This window comes from Dermacentor variabilis, chromosome 11 (genome assembly GCF_050947875.1).
Source record: "Dermacentor variabilis isolate Ectoservices chromosome 11, ASM5094787v1, whole genome shotgun sequence".
In the NCBI taxonomy this organism is placed as follows: domain Eukaryota; kingdom Metazoa; phylum Arthropoda; class Arachnida; order Ixodida; family Ixodidae; genus Dermacentor; species Dermacentor variabilis.
The window spans coordinates 95,024,851-95,031,812 of NC_134578.1; the positions used below are offsets into that span (position 1 = coordinate 95,024,851).

Genomic DNA, 6,962 nt, shown 5'->3' on the forward strand with positions numbered 1-6,962 from the left:
AACGTTCGTTCTGTGGGTCATTTTCTCCCATAGTTACCATGGGAAACCAATTCATTTGTTCCCGCACTGTGGCCAATCAGGTGAAAACGTGAGAAAATATTAAAAGACGTTAGAAATAAATTAACTTTTGGGATTGCCAACGATGGTCAGTCCTTCCTGTTAAAAAATCATCTCTTTTCGTGCTTTATTTTTACGAAATCGGTAAAATAAGGAACAAGACGGACAACGTACGCTAGTGTTTACACAACACCTTTAGAAACACGTCTTAGCTCAGTCTGAGTCAGACTGCTTCAAATTTAGGGGAGGCGCAAGGCACTTCGTTAGAGCGGAAATTCGGGCTCGTTGGTAATTCATGAACACGTAAAAAGTCGCAGTTCCGGATGAAATGCGAAGCATCGGTTGCGGTAGCAAATTATAGTCGGGTACAACTTTAGAAAAAACGGGGTGTTTGCTCCTCCGAGGCGGATGCACACGAGCATCCACGAATGGGCGCGCACTCTGGACTGACGTCATGAGCTGGACGGCCGGTGGTGTATTTGGAATATCCAGAAAGTACAACGCATGGCAACCGCAGCACCACGCTATTGGCTTACGAGCCTGCGCGATGCCGTGATGTCACTCCTAGCAACGGCGCCAAGCGATAACTCTCGTTCCCGGTGCTCTCCTGCAAGCGTGCGTCTAATTGTCGCACAAAAATCCCTCCCGTGACCTGATCCTAGGTGCCTAGGGACAGGATCGTTTAGGGTTTTTTGAGAAGGCATGATGGTGGCGCCGAGCGACGCCTTGGCGTGTTCGTTCTCGGCGTGATCGTTCTCCGGCTCGCGCGGACCGCGCGTTGTTCAACGTTGCTTATGTGATTGTGCTTGCGTTCCTTGTGTGTTGGTGGTAGGTTTTGTGTTACTTGGCGGAAAGCCGCGAGTAGTGGTGGTGCGGCAGTGTGACTTTCGCCTCGGTGAGCTCTGGCAGTACACAATCTGCGTTGTGTGACCCGTGCTTCCTTGACAATTGAAATGTCGAACTGGCCTAGCGCCTCAGCAGCGAAGTTCTGCGAACCGCGATGTGGCGTCGCCGTGTCCGACTTTGCTTAACGGACATCGGGGGATGTGCTGCTCGCTACAAGTCATGTAAATGCGACTGCGTCGACCGCCCATGCACTGTTCAGCGCTGAATGTGTGTTAGGTGTGCTGTGCTTGAAACGAGTGGTGCAGCCGTGCAGAGGGGGGGGGGGGGTTGGAGGAGCAGAGTGGCATTTGCACGTTCACAGATATGTGCTCCCGTTTTGCTCTCATTAGCGGCTGTCGCGGGATTGTGGTGTGCTTCTTGCCTAGTAGGAAGTTTACGATGCTAACACGCAGCATGTTCACGTTTTTCTGTGCTATATGTCATTTGCATGACGACCGAGTTGAAAACAAGGCATATGTCTGTGTTGTTTGCATTTGTGTGTTGTAAATTACTTCCTATTGTGGAAGTTCTGTCAGTCTTGTTACGCAAGGAGTACGAACGTAAACATATAGGAGGTATTCACGTGACGTCATCCGCAAGGGGCACTAGCGCCCGGCGCGGCGGTCGCCATACTCGTGGTCGCGAGCGCGGGCGCCGCAGTACGACTACCACCAGTGTGCTAGGCTGTGTGTACTGTTTTGATCGTTTTTTGCCAGTGGACGGCGCATTGAGGTGTTCGGAAGATTTGCTTCCATCGTGGTTCGCTCAGTATGCGGTTAAGCGCGTACGCGCGTGGACTGAAAGAGCCTGAAAAGTCGCGCTATGAAGAAAAGGTGCGCCTGTGCGGCAGTGTTGACCCTCTTGACTTGAACGAATCAGAAGTGAAGTGCGACGTTAACCTTTTGTCACGTGTGGATTTCACAGACATCAAGGATTACCTCGTCCATGCAACGAGCTTCATAACTCGAGAGCAGCTGAAATCATACAAGGCTTTGGAAGCTCACAATTATCTGACCAGCGGTTGGGTGCAGGAACCGCGTCTCAAAGCTCTCGCCGACAGCCGAGTGGTCATCGTTGGCAGGGTAAGCTCCTTTGTTTTCTTGTAACACCGTCAAGTGTTATGTATTGAAGCGGTGGCGTGATGTCGAGCGCTGATCTGTTTCGAAATCGTCGCGTTACCAGAACGATTTCATTACTCTGCGTAGCGTCATCGGCGGCAGCGTAAATGTGCGCACTGTTCGATCAAAAATGTGCAATCTCTTCGCATTTCTTCGCTGATTTAAGCGCTTTTACCGCAGCGATCGCGCATTGTCGAGAACTGATCTTGTTTTTTTTTTCCAATTTTCTCGTTACACAAGCGACTTTTGACTGAGCATAGGCAGCGGCGTAAATGTGTCGATTGTTCGATCGCAAAACGAGCAATCTCTAATCATAAAATCTAAATGCCGAGACACTAATATTCATGCATTATGCCAACATGTTCGTTTTAGCATTCCTGATGCATGCGTGCGTACTGTGGGTTTGCTAATGCTCATTGGCAAACAGCCTAGTTCTGGCTGCTGCGGCACAACTGCGATGTTTGCGCGCAAACATGTTTTTTTTTCTGAACGAGCTCTGAGGTAACAATCCTTAAGGAAAAGCTTTCATAACTGTTGTTTTCTCACCAGCTTATTCTCACTTTAATGCAGGTTCTACACTCCCAGTCACTGAGTGAGAAACCACTGCACCCCTGGCTCCTTGTGAAAGAAGATGGACTGGTGCAAGCTGCGCACTGCACATGCAAGGCAGGCTTAGCAGAAGCCTGTTCCCACATTGGCGCTATCCTGTTTTACATACAGGCTGTCGTGCAGAGACGGGATGGACAAGCCTGCACCGATAAAGAAAATGCATGGCTGCCGCCACCTGTACGGTCCCTTGAAGCAAAGCCTGTGTCAGGTGTGAGCTTTTCATCCTCAAAGATGAAGAAGAGAGTAATCGACGGTGAAACACCATGTCGTGGGAAACTGCGCCGGGTGAATGTTCAACCTACCACAGATGAAAAGTGGTCAGAATTTTTATCAGCGTGCCACCAAAGTGGGAGCAGACCAGCACTGTTATCCCTGGAACCAAAATATGCTCATCACTTCATCCCTGCCGCGACAAAATTTCCAAGTGCCATCCTGACCAACATGCAGCAGGATGATCAACCCACCACATGGAGTTCCGTAATGGAGCGATGCTCCCAGCTGGCTGAAAGTCTCACAGTTGAGCCACAGGTAAACTATGACTGTTCATAGTACTTCTATTTTCTATCTAGCATTTCATGCTTGGTTAATAAAGAATAATAGAAAAAAAGCAAATGAAGAGTGTGCATAACCTGTAATAATTTGTTGTATGTTGCAGGTTGCAGAGCTCATCGAGGAAAGCACAAGGGAGCAGGCAAAATGCACAAAATGGTTTGCATTCAGGACAGGCCGCATCACTGCATCTATTGCAAAGACAGTATGCCGAACATCGTTGAGTGATCCTGCAATGTCACTCCTCAGAAAAATTTGTTATCCTGAAAGTACATAGTTTTGGTCACCACAGACTGCTTGGGGAAAAGAACATGAAGGAAAGGCGAGAGATGCCTACAAGGCTATGTCACAGGACATACATATGAATTTTGTCTGCAAGGATTCTGGTCTTCAAATCTCCACCGAGCTGCCATTTCTGGCTGCCTCTCCTGATGGCATTATAAGTTGCACCTGCTGCAAAAGAGGAGTCTTAGAAATAAAATGTCCATTTAATGGCAGAGACGACCATGCACGGGTGCTTGCTACACAAGAGAGCTCCTGTATAACCGTTGTGGATGGGGCTGTGAAGCTCAAGCAGCACCATCCCTATTATTACCAAATACAAATGCAGATGTTTGTGTGTAAGGTGAAGTACTGCGACTTTGTATTGTGGACTTTGAAAGATTTTATTGCAATCAGAGTGTACAAGGATGCACAGTTTTGTGCCAAGATGGTGAAGCGCTGTGAAGAATATTTCAAGTTGATCCTTCTGCCTGAACTTTGCTTCCATTACTGGACTGGCAGGTGCAGTGGAAATCTGCTAGAAACTGCTGAAGACTGCGAGACCTCGCAAGAGGAAGTGTATTGCTTGTGCCAAGGGCCAGAGTCGGGCAAAATGGTCATGTGCGAGAGTGCTGCTTGCAAGTATGTGTGGTTCCACTTCAAATGTGTGAACTTAAAAAAAGCACCTAGAGGAAGTTGGTTCTGCTGCGAGTGTAATGGAAAAACACAAAAAAGATTAGCATGTTTCATGTACAGAACTGTTCTTTATTTTTCCTCACAGGAGCTGTTTTAAGCAATAAACATTTGCAAAAGCTGAATCATCTGCTTTGTCTATCTCTGGGGTCAACCGAATGGAACAGTGGAGTTACTCAAATTGCATAGTGCCGAACAAACAAAGACTATCTTGTCGAGCACAGTGGGTCCATTCTCTTCTGATGCAAGCATCTCCACAGGAAGTGTGTACTTGAGTATTCGGTATTTATTGCGGAGCAGTCCAATCACTCTCTCAACATGAATCCGGACATTTGCAAGCTTTCGCGTCTTTTCTACTTCACAGGCTGCAAGTTGGGGCTTGCCTTTGGTGAAGGCAGGCAAGCTTTGCACAATGAAGTCCAACACTGTCGCCAATAGTGAAGCCCCTATCTGCCAAAACATAGTCCCCAGGCTGGAGATTATTCAGCACGCCACACTTCTCTGTAATGACCTTGTCACTCGAGCGTCCACCCCACCCACGAGAAATAAATGTAATAACGCCCTGTGGAGCGATGCCGATTAGATACTTGACTGTATTGTGATGCTTATAGTTCGACCATGTGTGCGATCTAGGCAGGAAAGACGAAGGTCGCTCTATAAACAACTCAAAACAGTCAAGTATTACAGCTAGTCTTGTCCCGAAGCACTGCCGAAATGCCATAGGCATTGTTCGCTGCAACTCTTCAGGTTCTGGCCACTTCACAGCACGGGAGAGGCGGACAAAGGCCACATCAATCCACTTGTTGACAACCCTAGACACAGTTGACTGGGATACATTGAACCTGCAGGTGACAACAGATATTGTAAACACAATGCAACACTTATCAAGCCAATGTACAAAAGCGAGTACCTGTATGCCAAGTCCTGCAATGGCACATTCAAGCGAAGGCGGATGAGGAATATGAGCATCTCCTGGAAGAAGGTTAGACTGTTTCGGTTTGTACGTGCCATTCCTTCCTTCAGCACTTCAAGAAGGGCCATCAAAAGACTGAAATTTGACAATCCTGTGTAAAACTGCAACATGTCTTCGTTTTCTCTCAGGCAATCTTCAGTCAGCATTTGCTTGTTCAGTTTGTTTCGCACTTCCCCGACCTCCGAGAGCAGGTGCCGATTCTCGTTCTCAAGATGCTCAATTTGCTCCATTGTCAAGTCAGTAACATGTGAAAAGTCAGCCTTCCCTGAAAAAATGCAGCAAACAGTGCGCAACCTGCCTATCAATACTTAGTCAAAAAGAGAGCAGTCTAGCATGATAGTTCAAGAAATGTTTGCACTTTTCATTCAAAGCCATATGAGCACTGTTACAGTACATTAAAAATATGCATAAAATAAAAAACAGTAGCAATCTTAACTCCATGCAAATACGTACCTCCATCAGTGCATTCTTGATCAGGAGTCTCCTGGATATCAGGATCATCATCAAAAAGCGGTTCATCGTCTTCAGAGGTCACTGGTGAATCCGGTACAGCACTGCTTCCTTCGTGTGCATTCTCATGCAGTTGCTTTAGGGGACTTCCCGATCGCTCCGCTCGGCGCCTTTTCTTCGTGTGCCTGGAAGGGAACCCTGCATTCAGCTACTTGAGAAATACAAAATCATCAAACTCCTTTAAAGTGGAGATGTCAAAAGCTTGTGAGAAGTCACCAGTAGCATTTTAAAAGGGCGGACAAGTCATAACCGCGGGCGGTCGTACCGAGATGACGAGGCGTTGCCGTTCATTTCTTTCCCGTGCCCAAGATGAAGCGAGGGCGCCCAGTCCGGATTGGACTCATCCATTAGGTATGCTGGTCGACCTGCGTGAAGTACGAGCAGTTAAGTCGCTGAGAGCTATCGCCCAACCGGCCAACAGTTGTTTACGATCACGTACCGCGGTCGCCAACAAGCGTGGTACTGCGATCTGCGAACGTTTAGGGCTTACCTGAAATGAAATGCTTCCCGCAGACTCTGTAGTGGTTCGCACTGCGGTCCATATTCTTGCGGTTAATACGAGAAAACCATTCCGCCCTCCTCCATGTTGACACTTCATTTGTCCGTGCGCACTGATGCGTGATCACTTTTGGAATGTGAAAAAAACCAACCTCCGCCACATTTTCGTCCTTCGCACTCTTCCGCGAGTGGGCACTGCACCCATACACCGCGCAGTTCACCATAGCGCCAGGAAAAAGTACAGTTGAAAGAGAAAACACGTCCACAATCACCAAACAGCGGCCGCCGAACATCAAACCGTGATATGCCGGACCGCCGAACGACCGCGGCTATGGCGGCCGGATGAGGCACTCGCCGGCGCCGCCTGGCGGGCCGCGCTCAGTGAATACCTCCTATAAACATATTTCTGTGTGTCTGAAATTTTGAATTTCCCATAATAGCCTTTACGTCTGATAAGCGGGCTACACAGCCTATGTGAATCAGCTACCATTTGTTGCGACGCTCTTCCATGTGGTAGACCGATGCATGGTGCGCGTTTATTTTTGTACTGTTGTAAAAACCATTTGTTTATTCACCCATTACAAATGTACTGCTTCTTCGCCGCAGTACATTTTAGTTACGCACTGAAGGATACTAAAAGTGGGAGGGGACCGCTATCACCCAGCATAGTATGTCCACTCAGGCGACCTGAGAGGCGGCGGTTGCGCGAGTGTATAATTAAAGAACTCTTTTTATGTCCAGTGACAGTGGCCCCTTTCCACTTTTAGTATGCTTCACCGCAATACATAGGTGTATTGCAAAAAAGGTAA

The 6,962-nt window shown here is 47.9% G+C and overlaps 1 pseudogene; it reads right to left on the reverse strand.

Moving 5' to 3' along the window:
- Positions 1-4,045: 4,045 nt before the first annotated feature.
- Positions 4,046-6,544, reverse strand: LOC142564827 (uncharacterized; annotated as a pseudogene).
- Between the last annotated feature and the right edge of the window lie 418 nt (positions 6,545-6,962).